We start from the raw sequence: 17,718 nt of genomic DNA on the forward strand, positions 1-17,718 counted from the left end.
CCTGAAAAAAGCCGTGTAATCCACATGTCAACTCCTGACATTTAACTATAGATTAATCGATACACACGAGTGATTAGGAGGTAGAAGTGCAATCAAGGAGGTTCAGGTGGGATCACATATCTTAAAAATGATGCTAAGCAATTTTTATAGACATTGCCCGAACATTAAAATTAAATTCCTGGTGCTTTTCGCTCTTAACATGCTCATCAAAGAGTTCATCATCATTAATTATATGTATTTCTATATTTTCTTTTTAGTTTTGGTTTATTTTGATGCCAGAAGATATACAGGATAGTGCAGATACCTGGGATGATATTTTGTATTGTTGTTTTGGTATTTAGTATAAAGTACAATTCACATTGCAGAAGACCAGAGGGCTATCACCCTTGCAGCTTCACAGAGGAATAATAACTTGAGAGTTGTGAAACTCCACTTGCTGCAGTAGTAACTCTTTCTATTTCAAGGATTGAACTTTTCTGGAACAAACTGTATTTAGAAGGGCAGTATGGTGTTTAACAAACTTTCTTAATAAAAGACTGCTACACAATTGAGAAAAGTAGCAATATGGAAATAGCTATAATAATCAAAGATTACAAGATTACATTACTACCCCAATAAAAATCCAGGTTTTGAAAACATTAATTCTTTAAAATTTATAGGTGAAGAATACTAAAATCTCCTTGCTGAAATTCCTACTTGTTTGCACCAAATAATTCTGATTTGCAAATCGTTAATTTCCAAATAAACTGCCTTGTTAACCCATTCTTTTTTCAAATTGAAAATTGAGCAACTCGTGGTTGTAATTACAATATAGATTAATCCTTATTTTTTTTAACCTAGTAAAAACATTGCATCTTTTTTTCAGACAGTTGACCGATACACAAGATAATGCTTGTGACCTGTACGGCTAAAAAGGGTCGACTGCATCTGCTGAGAACAGTAGTACATTAATTAAGTAATAATGGCTGCACATGTGTACTGTCTTGGCAAACTGAGCATAGGCTGAATGATTAAGGGACTGGACCAAAGGTCAAGTCTGTCAGTCCCCAGACTCCCCACCCTATGCCAAGGCAGTGCACGTCCACCATCGTTATTAGCGCTTTGTCATGTTTTAAAGATTTTTGCATTTCAATTCTACTTCCCGTTTAGTTTCGCTGCTGAACAAAAAAAAACCCAGTCTTTCTTGCATAACTGCATTGCTTCTGCCTATTTGTGAATATACCTAGTTTACCAACATTACAAAATTAATCTGGCCTAGTTTCCCAAGCCAAAGTCAGGAATGTTGTGCAAATTAAGGATAGGCATGACATCAGTATTTCTACTTTGATACCAGTGGAGAACAATTGAGCATAGAAAATGACTTTGTTAAGTAATATTTTGCAGATAGAATTTATATGGTCTTCTTCAGCCAGCATGTGTATCATTAATTTAAGCTCCAATTTGGTAGCTTAGTCAGTCATAGTCATACGAGGGGAAACAGGTCCTTCTTCCCAACTTGCCCACACCCATCTACACTAGTCCCACCTGCCTGTGTTTGGCCCATATCCCCTCCAAACCTGTCCTATCCTATCCTCATACCAGGCAGCTTGTTCCATGCACCCACCACACTTTGTGTGAAACAGTTACCCCTCAGACTCCTATGAAATCATTCCCCTTCACCTTAAACCTATGTCCTTTGGACATAGCTTTAATTACACATTTATCTAGATGATCAACAATATTAGTTAATTCATTTCTTGTGAGTGTTGTTGGTATGAAATTTGGTTTAAAGATGCATGATGTCAGCATCATTGGTGGTTTCAATACGAGTCTCTGACTGTGATTATATCTTAAGGCATGTCCCTGTCCATGTGGGAACAAGCGATCGGGTAATGAAGATCATAATTTTTGCTGAGCTGCGTAATCTTGGCCAAGGTGTAGAATGGGTGAAAGGATCTATAATTCACTGCAGCCTAAACTGAGGAGAAACATATAAATGGATGTTCTTCAGATCAAACCCCAAAGCTCAGGCTGGAAAGTGCATGACAATGTCACAACCATTGCATAGGAAACAAGGGACGGGGAAAAGGAGCAAGAAAATTAAGAACATTTGTACTTTTTGTACAGAGCAAGAAAATTAAGAACATTTGTTCAGTCTGAAGAAGGGTTTCGGCCCGAAACGTTGCCTATTTCCTTCGCTCCATAGATGCTGCTGCACCCACTGAGTTTCTCCAGCATTTTTGTGTACCTTGTACTTTTTTAATATATGGTCGTGTTGCCTTTTTCTTCTGCCCAAATGTGGAACATGTCCATGTAAGGTGATATGTGTCATACAGTTACACACATCGAGGTTTATCATGTCACCTCACTCACTTTTTACAGAACTGTTATCTTCATTTATTGCTGTCTATTAAAACAAGATCTATGCTTAGTAGTTTGGTAGGTTCGGATCACATAGAAACATAGAAACTGAAAAATAGGTGCAAGAGTAGGCCATTCGACCCTTCGAGCCAGCACCACCATTCAATATGATCATGGCTGATTATCTAAAATCAGTACCCTGTTCCTGCTTTTTCCCCATATCCCTTGATGCATTTAGCCCGAAGAGCTAAATCTAACTCTCCCTTGAAAACATCCAATGAATTGGCTTCCACAGCCTTCTGTGGCAGAGAATTCCACAGATTCCCAACTCTCTGGGTGAAAATGTTTTTACTAATTTCTGTCCTAAATGGCCTACCCCTTATTCTTAAACTGTGACCTTGGTTATGGACTCCCCCAACATCGGGAACAATTTTCCTGTGTCTGGACTGTCCAATCCTTCTTATATATTTCTATCAGATCCCCTCTTATCCTTCTAAATTCCAGTGAATACAAGCCCAGTCGACCCATTCTTTTATCATATGTCAGTCCCGCCATCCCGGGAATTAACCTTGTGAACCTACGCTGCACTCCCTCAATAGCAAGAATGTCCTTCCTCAAATTTGAGAAGAAAATTGCACACAATACTCCAGGTGTGGTCTCACCAGGGCCCTGTATAACTGTAGTAGGACATTCTTGCTCCTGAACTCAAATCCTCTGGCAATGAAGGCCAGCATGCCATCGGATTACGATCTGTGACGTTGCTTCTTTGGTTAATGAATCAAATGTGAATACAGGCATTATTCAGCATAGATGGCATAAGATTTATTTCCCCGATGTGACACAATAACCTACTATTCAAATAAACTCTAGATGCTAGAAATCAGAAATAATTCTCCCTCTCTTTCTTTCTAACCATCTCTCCATCGCTCACTTTTAATATTATGCTGCAAATATATAATTTAATGGGCCCATAGATTTTATGTATATATGTTGTCCTTGAAGGAAACCTCTTTGGCCCACACGTATGACATTTTTATTTTAGTTTAGTTTAGTTTATTGTCATGTGCTATCCAATCAGCGGAATGACTATACATGATTACCATCAAGCCATCCACAGTGTACAGATACAGGATAAAGGGAATGATGTTCAGTGCAAGATAAAGTCTAGTAAAGTCAGATTAAAGATAGCCCGAGGGTCTCCAATGGGGTAGATAGTAGGACAGGACCATTCTCTTGTTGGTGATAGGATGGTTCATTTGTCTGATAACAGCTGGAAAGAAAATGTCCCTGAATCTGGACTTGCCCTGAATCTCATTCAACACCTCCATCCCCCATCAGGAGGGACTCCGTTTCTTCCTCGGCCGCAGAACCAACCAATCCCCGTCTACAAATACTCTCGTCCGTCTAGCGGAGATGGTCCTTACCCTCAACAACTTTTCCTTTGATTCCTCCCATTTCCTCCATATCCAAGGCATAGCTATGGGCACGCGCATGGGCCCCAGCTATCCCTGCCTCTTTGTAGGGTATGTCGAACAATCCTTGTTAGAGGCGTACCGTGGCCCTATCCCTGAACTCTACCTCCGCTGCAATGACGACTGCATTGATGGCTACCTCCTGCACCCATGCAGAACTCACTGACTTCATCCATATCACCACTAACTTCCATCCGACACTCAAATTCACTTGGACCATTTCGGACATCTCCCTACCATTTCTAGACCTCACTATCTCCATCGCAGGTAACAGACTACTGACCAACATCTACTACAAAGCCACTGACTCCCATGGCTATCAGGACTACACTTCTTCCCACCCTGCTTCCTGTAAGGACTCCATCCCCTACTCCCAATTCCTCCGTCTACGCCGCATCTGCACCCAGGATGAGGTGTTCCCAACTAGGGCATTGGAGATGTCCTCATTCTTTCGGGAATGGGGGCTCCCCTCTTCGGCTATAGATGAGGCTCTTACAGTGGTCTCCACTATATCCCGTAGCTCCGCTCTTACTCCCCATCCCCCCACTCGTAACAAGGACAGAGTCCCCCTTGTCCTCATCTTCCACCTACCAGCCGTCACATACAACAAGTAATCCCCTGACATTTTCGCCACCTCCAACGGGATCCCACCACTGGCCACATCTTCCCATCTCCTCCCCTTTCGGCTTTCCGCAGAGACTGCTCCCTCCGTAACTCCCTGGTCAATTCATCTCTTCCCACCCAAACCACCCCCTCCCCTGGTACTTTCCCTTGCATCTGCAGGAAAAGCTAGATTTGTTGCTTTACCTCTCCCCTTGACTCCATCCAAGGACCCAAGCAGACTTTCAGGTGAGGCAGATGTTCCTGCACCTCCTCCAAGTACCTGCACCTCCTCCATCTCATCCATTGCATCCACTGCTCTAGGTGTCAGCTGTACTACATCGGTGAGACCAAGCATAGGCTTCACCCAAAACCTCTGCTCGGTTCACACTAACCAACCTGATCTCCCGGTGGCTCAGCACTTCAACTACCCCTCCCATTCTGAATCTGACCTTTCTGTCCTGGGCCTCCTCCATGGCCAGAGTGTTCCACTGCAAATTGGAGGAGCAGCACCTCATATTTCACTTGGGCAGTTTACACCCCGGGGGTATGAACATTGACTTCTCCAATTTCAGGTAGTCCTTGTTTTCTCCCTCCTTCCCCTCCCCTTCCCAGCCCACCCACAGCCTACTGCCTCTGCCTCTTCCTTTCTTCTTCCCGCGCCCCCCCATGCCCCCATCTCCACATCAGTCAGAAGAAGGGTCTCGACCCGAAACGATACCTATTCCTTCGCTCCATAGATGCTGTGTCACCCACTGAGATTCTCCAGCATTTCTGGCTACCTTCCCTGAATCTGGAGGTATGTGTTTTCTTACTTCTGCACCTCTTGCCTGATGGGAGAGAGGAGAAGAGAGAGTGTCTGGGATGAGTCTCATCTTTCATTATGCTACTGGCCTTGCGTGAAGTGTAGATGGAGTCAATGGAAGGGAGGTTGATTTGCAGGATTGCCTGGGCTGCGTCTACAATTCTCTGCAATTTCTTGCGGTCTTGGGTGGAGCTGTTCCAAGACCATGCTGGGATGCATCCCGATAAAATGCTTTCTATGGTGCATCTGTAGAAGTTGATGGGAGTTGTTGGGGACATGCAGAACATCTGAAGCCTTCTGAGGAAGTAGATTCGTTGGTGTACTTTCCTGGCCATTGCTGCAATATGACTGGTCCAGGGCAAGTTGCTGGTGATATTTACACCAAACAACTTGAAGCTTTCAATCAAAGATAGACACAAAAAGCTGGAATATATCAACAGGTCAGACAGCATCTCTGGAGAAAAGGAAAGATGACGTTTCGGATTGAGACCCTTCTTCAGACTGAAACAGCATCTGTCCTTACCCTTCATGGATGCTGCTGATCCGTGGAGTTCAGCTCAAGACTCCAGCATCTGCAGTCTCTTCTGCCCATTTTACTGCTCCATTATGACATTTCCTCAAATTATATTTCCTTTGACAAAGTTCTCCTCCATTCTCCAACAGATCTTCAGTGAGACACTACCACACTCTTCCCCTTCGGTGATTCCTGCAGCTCTTCTGCTCTCCAACCAATTCTGTTCTGACCCAGACTCATCTCCAATTTCAAGTAATAAATCCTCCTTATCCCCTGACCCCTCACCTGCCAGGCTTTGTCCCATCCCTGCCCCTCTTTTCCAGCTTTCTCCCTGCTCCTCCAGTCTGAAGAAGGGTCCTGGCCTGAAATGTAATCTGTCCCTTCCCTCCACAGATGCTGCCTAATCCGCTGAGCACTTTGTTTCTTACTTTTATAAAACACTACTTGTTTGTTATGTATGGATCTCAGCTGATGGGCTTGGTATTGTAGTGTAAATAGCTGTACTATATGTTTTCACCACACTGTGATGTTGCCAGCTTTGTAATGTGAGCCCATAGAAACAATCGACCTAGTAGTCATTCACATGCACGGCATTATTACAATACACACCATCGTACTGAAGGCATCCGAAGTCTATTATTTGTCCATTCACTCTTCTAACCCCATGCACCTTTCTCTGTCCCCCTTCCTCGCTATGTCTCACCTTCAAATTGTTTGTTTTAATTTAGAGATAAATTGGTCCCAGAGGAGCAATCAAACAAACAGGGAAAGTGGTCCTCTTATGAGATTATGAATTTTGTGCACCATCAAATGTGTACACTTAATGTTACTTTAGCCTGGCCTTGCACGATATACTTTTGGGCAACAATTAAAAGTTTATTTTTAGAATTATTGAAATATCGGACAGAAATGCTAAATGTGGTGCATTTTGTTTTTGTGTGTGAATGAAAACAAAACAGGCGGCACAGTGGCACAGCGGTAGAGTTGCTGCCTTACAGCGCCAGGGACGCGGATTCGATCCTGACTGTTGGTGCAGTCTGTACGGAGTTTGCACGTTCTCCCTGTGACCATTTGGGTTTTCTCTGGTTTCCTCCCACCCACCAAAAACGTACAGGTTTGGACGTGAATTGGCTTCGGTAAAAATTGTAAATTGTCCCTAGTGTGTAGGGTAGTGCTCGTGTACGGGGATCACTCTTTGGCACGGACTCGGTGGGCCGAAAGGCCTATTTCCGCACTGTATCCCTAAACTAAACTGAACTAAACTTAACTAAATTCACTTCCTATTTCACAACCCGAGAGGGTTTAAATTAGATTGGCTGGAGTGTGGGTCCCAGTGCAGGGAGGCAGATGAAGAGTTGGGTCAAATGCCTTAGTCAAAGAGAGCAAGATTAGCAGATAGGACAGGCCCCGCAGTAAAGAGAGGAGAATGACCAATGGATTAAACGGTGTTTATTTCAATGCTAGAGGCTTACCAGGTAAGAAGGACAATCTCAGGGTGTGGATTGGTTCGGGTGACTGAGATATTACAGCCAAATCAGACACATGGCTGAGTGAAGGGCAGGACTGGCATCTCAAAGTTCCAGGATATAAATGCTGCACAGGGGGTGATAGAGAAGCACCTCCCCATTAAATATGACCCCAGCCCCTACACCACAGCCTCACATCTCACCCAATCACCCCTACCCTCCCCCCCACCCCAACCCCCACCAACTGAGTGTCAAAATGGGAGGATTGTCTCCGTATATCATGAGTGTCTTTAACTTTTGGTAGATAGCATCTCCTTCCATAGATAGGTCCTGGAAAGAAGAAGCATATTCAGTTCATGAGGAGTTAAGGAGTCAAGGATTAGAAGTGTTTTATTGTCATCTGTCGCAAAATGGGACAATTAAATTCTTACTTGCAGCAGCACAACAATTATGTAATCATTATACTCAGTAGACAATGTTACAAGCAATAAAAAGTTAAATGTATAAAAAACAAACAACGTGGTGCAAGATAAAAACAATATCTCTCGTACAATCAAGGCAGTTTGTAGTTTGGAGTTCAGTTGGATTTGGAGTGTTTAATAGCCTAATGATTGTTGGGGAGAATCTGCCCCTGGACATAGACGTCACAGTTTTCATACTCCTATATCTTCTTGAGCTGAAACACATTTGCATATGTGAAAGGATATACACTGAATTTCCACCAGCAATGGGAATGGAGAAGAAACTATAAAGGCATTCAAAGTAAATTCCTCTGACGGTTTATGCCCTAAAAGTGGAAAGATTGCATTAGTCTGTAATATGGTGAAACAAAATACCAAATGAATCCAGGCTTATTTAAAAGGTAGCAATCCTTTCTATCTCTCGTTCCTTCTTCAGGAGACACAAAACAACCCGAACAAACTTTTGAACAAAGTTCTTTAACTCAGTTTCAATATTTGCTTGAAAATTCTCCAACAAAATATCTTGAGGTGCTTTTCTCAAATATCTTTACCTTTATAGGGAGGGGTTATGGGGAGAAGGCAGTAGAATGGGGTTGAGAGGGTAAGATTGATTCAGATTCAGATTCAGATTGAATTTTAATTGTCATTGTCAGTGTACAGTACAGAGACAACGAAATGCATTAATCAGCCATGATTGAATGGTGGAGTAGACTCGATGGGCTGAATGAATTAATCACATATGGACATGGACTTTACTCCACCTATAACAGGGGCAGTTGTCAAACCTGTCATTATGCCACAAGATGGTCAAAGAAAAGAAAAGAGAGGATATAGAGGAGAAAAGAGACATAGAAGGTCTACAGGAGAGAATTCCATTAATTCTGGCCTTGCCATCTGAAGAATAGCACCAACAATTGAGTGATTCAATTCAGGGGTGGTCAAGAAGACTAAATTGTAGGAGGACAGGGATTTTTTTAGAGTTGCACCTCAAGAAGCAAAGACTGAGGCCGTAAAGGGATTCGAAGGCAAGGTTGTAAACAAGCAGCGTGATATGAGTGACGGATGAGCATGTGAAGAAAGGCCAGAGAAAGACACCAAATCATTTTAAAACATTACGGCTCAGTGCAAAACACACCAGTAAACTGGCGGATAGATTGGTGCGATGCAGAAGTAAGTGATGCCATGCTAAATTTTGCAGTAGATTCACTAGTGTCTGTGGGGTTGTCAAGGCAACATTTGTTCTGTAGCACGTGGATGCTTTCCGAACAGCTGCTGGAGTTTAAATCAGCAGTATGACCTTGTGTACCCATGTAAGGAAGGGAACAAAATGCTGTGTGAATATTTTCTGGCTGCGTTATTGGACAGGACAACCCATGGTATGACTGCCTTTAGAAACTACTGTTTGGCATATAAGTGCACACAAGAATTTGTGAGCTATTCTATTTCCATTTGCTTCCCAGTGTTTTACCTCTATTCAATGGGTCTTCATTAATTATTTTGTAGATTTTATCTGTCAGGTGCACTTTCTTGGCTGTCAGTTCATGCTGTATACTTCCTTTAAATTTGGCAGCCACACCAATATCTTCACAAAACTGTCACTGCAAAAGTGACGTGCTTATTACAATGAGATTTATTAGAAACAGTTCATGCTGATGATCTGCTTGTGTGGGATTCCAATTTTGCATGTAAGTTTCCATTTTGTGTTTGAAATAAAAATTATATCGCCTGGCATTGTTTGATTACATGCAACTGGACAGAAATTAATTGATTTTTAAAAGTTTCTTAGCAGAATTTGTAGAAAGTTTCAAAATAAAACAGCTCCCACATTTAAAATGTGTGTTAAAATGAATCATGTATTGGAAGTTTCAAAACTTCACTGCACAGTTAGAGGCTATTCAGTCCATCGACTCCAAGTTGACAAGGAATGAGACTAACTAGGTTAATGTGTAGGAAGGATCAGCAGATGCTGGTTTAGACCGAAGATAAACACAAAATGCGGGAGTAACTCAGCGGGACTGGCAGCATCTCTGGATAGAAGGAATGGGCACCCATTCATTATAAAAAGAGATGCTGCCTGTCCCACTGAGTTACTCCAGCAATTTGGTTAATCCCAGCTCACATCTCTTGGTCTATAGACTTCAGATGACGATTCTTCGAACTCCCTCAGATTGACATTTCCAAGCGCCTACACTTCTTGACTGGAAATTTCTTCTTCCTCCTTCCACTAATCTTTCTGGCAATTAGGTTGGAAGGATACATAACCTCATTTATGGCCACACAGTATGGGCCCCAGCTATTCCGGTCTTTTTGTTGGTTATGATGAACAGTCCTAGCATAGGTGGGCACACCTTCTCCCAACCCCCCAACCCCCCACCCCCCCTCCCCCCACCCTATCCCCTCTCTACTTTCAGTTTGAAGAAGGGTTCCAACCCAAAGCGTCACCCATCCTTTTTCTCCAGCGATGCTGCCTGACCCGCTGAATTACTCCAGCACTTTGTATCTATTTCCTCATTCTCGCAGTTCCGTGTTTGTACTTCTAATTTATGGGATTGAGTTTCAATAAAAAGAGAATTGAGTAGGAATTGTGAACTTCTCCTTAGTCTTGTCAAAGTGGAGCAAAATTAGCCAACTCACTCATTATAGAACTTAAAATCTATACTAAGCCCTGAATCAAATAGGGATCAATTATATTAGGAGTAAAATGTGTCCTGCCATATACAATGCATTTTACCAGACGCGTGCAGAAATTATTTATGAGATATTATTAAGACATGGATTGGGGAGGTTTGGAGGGATATGGGCTGCACGCAGGCAGGTGGGACTAGTGCAACTGGAACATGAGGGAGTGCAGCGTAGGTTCACGAGGTTAATCCCCGGGATGGCGGGACTGTCATATGAGGAAAGATTGGAAAGACTGGGCTTGTATACACTGGCACTTTGAAGGATGAGAGGGTATCTTATAGAAACATATAAAATTCTAAAAGGACGGGACAGTCTAGATCCAGGAAAAATTATCCCAATGTTGGGGGAGTCCAGAACCAGGGACCACAGTCTCAGAGTAAAGGGGAGGCCATTTAAAACTTTTTCACCCAGAGAGTTGTGAATTTGTGGAATTCTCTGCCACAGAAGGCAGTGGAGGCCAAATCACTGGATGAATTTAAAAGAGTGTTAGATAGAGCTCTTGAGGCTAGCGGAATCAAGGGGTATGGGGAGAAGGCAGGCGCAGGTGACTGATTGTGAATGATCAGCCATGATCACAATGAATGGTGGTGCTGGCTCAAAGGGCCGAATGGCCCCCTCCTGCACCTATTTTCTATGTTTCTGCTTCTAAGATGGGCCAAAGGGCCTGTTTCCATGCTATATCACTCTATGACTCTACAAGGGTCTTACTTATAAGGGGCAGCTGGGCAGGCGAGGACTTTATTCCTTGGAATGTGGGACAATGAGGGATGACCGTATAGAGAATATACAATCATCAGGATCACCGATAGGGAAAAGGTAGATAAAAATGCTGGAAAAACTCAGCGGGTGCGGCAGCATCTCTGGAGCGAAGGAAATAGGCAAAGTTTCAGGCCGAAATCCTTCTTCAGACTGATGTAGTCCTGCAACAGTTTGAAGAAGGTTTTCGGCCCGAAACGTTTTCCAGCATTTTTTGTCTACCTTTGATTTTCCAGCATCTGCAGTTCCTTCTAGAACAGATAGGGAGAAGGCATGTTGTTTTTTGCCTAGGGTTGGGGAATCAAGAACCAGAGGGCTTAGGTTTAAGTTGAGACGTGAAAGATTTACTGGGAAATCGTGGGGCAACATCTTTACACCTTGAACTTACAGTATCTGTATTAAACTCCATGAACCATTCCTCAGTACACTTAACCAACTGATCAAGATTCTTTTGCAATTTTTGATAAGCATGTTCATTATCTACCATACCACCCATGTTGGTGTCATCTGCAAACTTACAAGTTTGCCTTGAACTATCTCATCCAAATTGTTGATATAAAGCACAAACAGCAATGGCCCCAGCACTGATCCCTGGGGCACACCACTAGTCATAGGCCTCCTGTCTGAAAAACACTCTTCCACCATCACTCTATGCTTCATTCCATGAAGCCAATTCTCTAACCAGTCAAAAGACACAAAATGCTAGAGTAACTCAGCGGGTCAGGCAGCATTTTTAGAAAAAATAATAAATGACCTTTCGGGTCGAGACCTTTCTTCTGACTGAGAGTCAGGGCTCTCAGTCTGAAGAAGCGTATTGACCCGAAACATCACCTATTCTGCAGAAATGTTGCCTGACCCACTGTGTTACTCCAGCATTTTGTGTCTATCTTCGGTGTAAATCATCATTGGCAGTTCTTTCCCACATGGTGGCACAGTGGCACAGCAGTAGAGTTGCTGCCTCACAGCACTTGCTGCGCCAAAGACTCGAGTTCAGTTTCGACTACAGGTGCTGTCTGTACGGAGTTTGTATGTTCTCCCCGTGACCATGGGATTTCCTCCGAGATCTTTGGTTTCCTCCCACATTCCAAAATTGGCTTGGGATGGTATACTTGGTATAAGTATAAGTTTGTATACTTGGTATAAGTGTAAATTGTCCCTAGTGTATGTAAGCTTGTGTTAATGTGTGGGGATAGCTGGTCAGCGCAGTCTCGGTGGGCTGAAGGGCCTGTTTCCGCGCTGTATCTCTAAACTAAACTACACATTCTCTATCCAGTCAAGTAGCTATCCCTGGATCCCATGCAATCTAACCTTCTAGAGCAGCCTCCTTGGTAGAACCTTATCAAAGGATTTGCTGAAGTCCTTATGACTATATCTATGGCTTTGACTATGTCAACTTTTTGGTTACTTCTTCAAAAACTCATGCTCTTCCTATCAACATTACCATAGTTAAGACAATGTGATCTAGGAATAGCAGGAGTATCCTGGCATCTTGTAATCATCTATCCTTTAAGGTACTAGGAAAAAGCAACTTTGGGTTACCTCCGTATCTTCATTGATTAAACCGAACACAAAACTATATAATAACACAGCAGTTGGTGAAATAACCATCCATCCACAGAAGAAATAATCTTTACTTCATAATGGGCTCAATTTTAAACACTAATTTTAACGCATTAAAATCCACCAATTAGCCATCCAAAAGCATGTGAATAGAAAATTTGATTGAGAGGCAAGAGTCTACCTGACTTTTCCAATTAACAGATATATTGTAATTCTCAAAAGCCAAACTTCAAGCATTTATTTTAGTTTTCAGATTTTCGATTTATGGTTACGATTTGATTGTTAGTTGTTCAGTCGTAATCAAGTGAGGATGGCGCATTGTATTCCAGAACTAAATGGATCGTAGAAAGATCAGGATCGGTCTGAATTGTAATTCTTAATGCCTGCTTTATCCGAATGCCTGACGCTAGGGTACATGGATGAGAAAAACAAGATCCTTGCTTGCATAATCATGCATCCTGCATTGATTTATATTCTCCACACTAAAACTCAGAAACACATTGATGAACACGTTTTTCATCCTACCTTTGAAACATTTGGAGAAGATACCATTTTATTAAAAATTCTCCATGTCTGACAGATGTTGTGAAATGGCCGGTAACTGATGCTTGTATATCTCTACTCAGCACAATGGTGAAGCAGTAAAGTTGCTGCCTTACAACGCCAGAGACCCGGGTTTGATCCTGACTATGGATGTTGTCTGTATGGAGTTTGTACATTCTCCTTGTGAACGCATGGGTTGTCTCTGGGTGCTTCGGTTTCCTCCCACACTCCAATGACCTATTGGATTTGAAGGTTAATTGGCTTTGGTAAAATTGTCCCTAGTGTGTAGGATAGTGTTGGGGTACATGGTGATCGCTGGCCGGCACGGACTTGGTGAGCCGAAGTGCCTGTTTCCACGCTGTATCTCTAAAGTCTAACGTCTAAAATACTCCTAGTGTGCATACTGTATATTGACCGGAGTTTCAGTATCTTCCTTTATGCTAAACTCTTTTAATTGTTTTCCTTTGCTTTGTTATTTCAAGGCTGTTTCCACCGCAAGCTCCTACCATTACCACCCCCCCCCCCCCCCCCCCCCCCCCCCCCCCCCTCTCCCCCCACCACCCCCAGCGTATAATCCTGTCTGCCCATCAGTCTTGTTCCCAATGCTGGTTGCTTTTTAACCATTAGGTAGGATTAGCCTGAAGAAGCCCAAGGAAAGATCTGGGAACGGGATATACAAGTGTATCCCTGGAGGAGTATAGGGGATTGAAGAGCATAGATAAGAAGGAAACCAGGAAGACAAAAAACAGTAGGTAATAGCTCTGGCAGGTAAAAGCTCTTGCAGATAAGATTATTGAGATTCCAAAGAGATTTTATGTATATTAAGAATAAAATGGTAAAGAGAAAGTGAATGCAACCCCTCACAAGCAAAGAAAAACCAAGGAATTATAGACTGAAGACCAACATCTGTAGCAGGTAAGTTACTGGGAAGGATTCTGAGGGATTAGATATAAATGCCTTTGGAAAGTCAAGGGTTGATTAGCGATAGTCAGCATGTTTTTTTTTTAATGTGGGGGATAATGTCTCACAAATTTGATTGAGTTTTTTGAAGAAGTAACCAAGAAGGTTAATGAGGGCCATAGAAGTTTACATGGACTTCAGCAAGGTTATTTATAAGGTTGTGCATGGCAGGCTTCTCTGAAAGATTAGATCAAATGTGATCGAGGAAAAGCTAGCTGGATCCTTTACGATGAGGATTTGGCTTTATGGAAGGAAGGAAGCGTGGTGGTGGAAGATTATTGTTCAGACTGGAGGATTGTGACTAGTGGTATATCTCAGGAATCGATCCGGGGCCCATTGCTGTTTGCAGAAATAACCGACTGCAGATGCTGGTGTACAAAAAAAGACACAAAGTGATGGAGTAGCTCAGCAGGACCCTTCTTCAGACTCCGACACTTCTTCAGACTGTGTCCCAACCTGAATTGTCACTTGTCCATGTTCTCCAGAGATGCTACCTGACCCACTGAGTTACTCCAACACTTTGTGTCTTCCATTGGTGATTGTCATCTATATCAACGATTTGGCTAAGGATGTGCAAGGCATGATTAGTAAGTTTGCAGATAACATTAAAATAGGTTGTATCATGCAGAGCGAAGATGGTTATCAAGAATTACAAAGGGATCTTGATCGGTTGGGCAAGCGGGCCGAGGAACTGCTAATGCCGTTTAATTCAGATAAGTGTGAGGTCTGGCATTTTAGGAAGTCAAACTAGGGCTGGACCTTCACAGTGAATGGTGTGACCTGAGGATTTTTGTTGGGCAGAGGGACCCAGGAGTACAAGTACATAGTTCCCTGAAAGTGGAATCAGAGCTAGAAAGGGCGGAGAAGAATGCTTTTGGCACGCTGTCCTTCATCAGTCAGATAATTGAGTATAGAGGTTAGGACATCATGTTACTGTTATGCAAGACAGTGGTGGGCCGCACCCAGTTTTATGTTAATTTATGATCACCCTGCTATAGAAAACACATCATTCAAGCTGGAAAGTGTACAAAGGAGATTTACGAAAATGTTGTCAGGACTTTAGTGTCTATGAAAAGAGGTTGGGCAGGCTAGGACTTTATTCCTTAAGGGCCTGTCCCACTTAAGCGACCTTGGCTCGCAAATTAAGTGACCTCATGGTCACTTGAGGCGTACGGGCACCGTATGGCCACGCGGGGCCGGTCGCACTTAGAAGCGCGGAGCTGTGCGGGGCTGGTCCCACATCGCACAGGGCTCCAAAATTCTTGCAGTGGCCAAAATCTTAACGCTGACGGCCAGTCGGCCTGCGTACGCACGTAGGCGCATTGTGGTCGTACGCAGCGTCTTGACGTCCTACGCAGCGTCTTGACAGCGTACGCAGCATCTTGACGGCGTACACCTAGCGCGTGGCGTTGCGTGATGACGTCACCGCCCTGCGTGGCGTTGCGTGATGACGTCACCGCCCTGCGTGGCGTTGCGTGATGACGTCACCGCCCTGCGTGGCGTTGTGTGATGACGTCACCGCCCGACGCCGTGCGACGCCCAAATTCTGTCGGCCCGCCTCCTGCCCAGCTGATTTGTAAGCATGACGTAAATGACGTCATGCGCAATCTTAGCGCGAACTTTAGCGCGAACTTAGCGCGATCTCCGCTTCTGGTTGGTCGCGCCAAACGCACGCAATCGCATGCAAGTGGGACAGGCCCTTTAGAGCACAGGAGGCTAAATGAGAGGTGATCTCATTGAGGTGTATAAAATCATGAAGACAATAGATGGACTAAATGTTTTGTCCCAGAGTAGGGAAATCCAGAACAATAGGTTATAGGTTAAGGGCGAGGGGGGAAAGATTTAATAGAAACATGAGAAGCCATGTTTTTACACAGAGGGGGGAAAATGGAACGAACTGCCAGAGGCTGGTACAATAACAACATTTAAAAGACATTTGGACAGGCACATGGATGGGAAAGGTTTGGGGGATGTGAGTCAAACATGGGGAATTGAGGCGAGCTGAAATGGGGCATTGTGGTCAGCATGGATGAGTTGGGCCGAAGGAAATGTTTCTGTGCTGTATGACCCTATGACTCTCAGCTTGCTCGACTGAGAGCTGGCACAGACTCAATAGGGAAAATGGTCTAATTTGGTGCTGTAACAATTCTATTATTGTAAGTGATTACGTTCTCTGATTTTTTTTGTAAACAAACATAGAATGTAATGGTCAGCACATGGACCTGATGGTAAACCAGTGATTCTGGAATGAAGTAGACTTTGTGCATTCGCAACATGAATGCTATGGTCTTGACGATGTTTCTGCATGCTGACTGTATAACAATAGGGTAAGACATTAAGGAATGGACGGAGATTTATTTTGATATCCCAAAAATCTTAGCGCTGGTGCAATGTGGAGTAACTTGCAGGGCTGAAGAGAAGAGGCTCAAATAGCCATGCACAGTGGTACACAGCAAGGCAATATAAATATCATTTTCTGGTATTCAATTTAAATTCATAGAATGTTCTCTCTGTTTAATATCAAGGTCACTTTTCAGAGAAGAACTGATAATTGGCCCCTCTCCTGACACACTGAACCTATTTAAAAAAAAGTGCACCTCACCAGACCACTGGCGGATAAAAACACACAACTGCTCTGCATTATTAGTGAGCCCGGCGAAGTTGTGAGGAGTGATGTGTGAACTGACAGGAGGCAGCATCCTTTAGATTATATTTGACACTGGTGAGCAACAGAGTTTAGAGAGCCATTGGACGAGAGGGAACGTCAGACCTTTCTCCCAATTTAGAGAAAAAACATGTACAGCCAAGAACAATCCATTCTGTTTGATCCTTGTTGTCCATCGGGGGGGGGGGGGGGGGGGGGGGGGGGGGGGGGGGGGGGGGGGGGGGGGGGGGGGGGGACGGTGGGGATGGGGATGGGAGATAAACAGCAGCAGAGTTGAATAGTTTGGGCTGTCGCTGAGGTGATTGTTGGACGAATCAGCAATCGGATCACAAACTCTGCTTGCATTCCATTATGGTTCATCAGGGTCTGTTGGCACCACAGAAGGTGTCATGAACCTTTTTAGCAGGGGACAGATGGTGTCCCTTTGAGGTCCTGCTAATGCCCAGTTTTCGCATGTAAAACTCATGGGAAAATGACCTAACTCACAGCTGCTTAGTGAGGCTTGAGCAATTCTTTAGAAGGACCTCTGTCAAGAATTAGTAGATTGTACCATTGCTTGGAAGAGGGAGGGAGCCGATGGTGGGGGGTGGGGGAGAGGGGATCCAGATAGAAGCTGTTATAACATTCTCACATTTAAAATTCCTCCTTCAAAATATAAGCAACTTTAATTTATAGTGTGGTGCGTTTACTCAGACACGGGCAGCACGTGTTGTCTTGTGTTAAACAACTGTTAAAGAAACAAGCAATTCCTCTTAGGTCGGGGGTTTTGGCTCCGTTGTGAGCAGATGGTGTGAAAAAGAACACAGAATGTGGTCCAGAAGGGTCAGGAAAGGACAAAAAGTGAAAGATTCCCTATATAGTTGCTAGAAGCCTGGGGTGAGGGGAGGGACCCCA

At 43.6% G+C, this 17,718-nt stretch overlaps 1 protein-coding gene across 1 annotated transcript in view; it reads left to right on the plus strand.

Moving 5' to 3' along the window:
• Positions 1–17,718, plus strand: part of LOC129697375 (PC3-like endoprotease variant B) — a 1,319,937-nt gene that overhangs the window by 1,065,734 nt on the left and 236,485 nt on the right. The gene's annotated exons all lie outside the window — the stretch shown is intronic.

Source organism: Leucoraja erinacea, chromosome 5, assembly GCF_028641065.1.
Source record: "Leucoraja erinacea ecotype New England chromosome 5, Leri_hhj_1, whole genome shotgun sequence".
NCBI classification, from domain to species: domain Eukaryota; kingdom Metazoa; phylum Chordata; class Chondrichthyes; order Rajiformes; family Rajidae; genus Leucoraja; species Leucoraja erinaceus.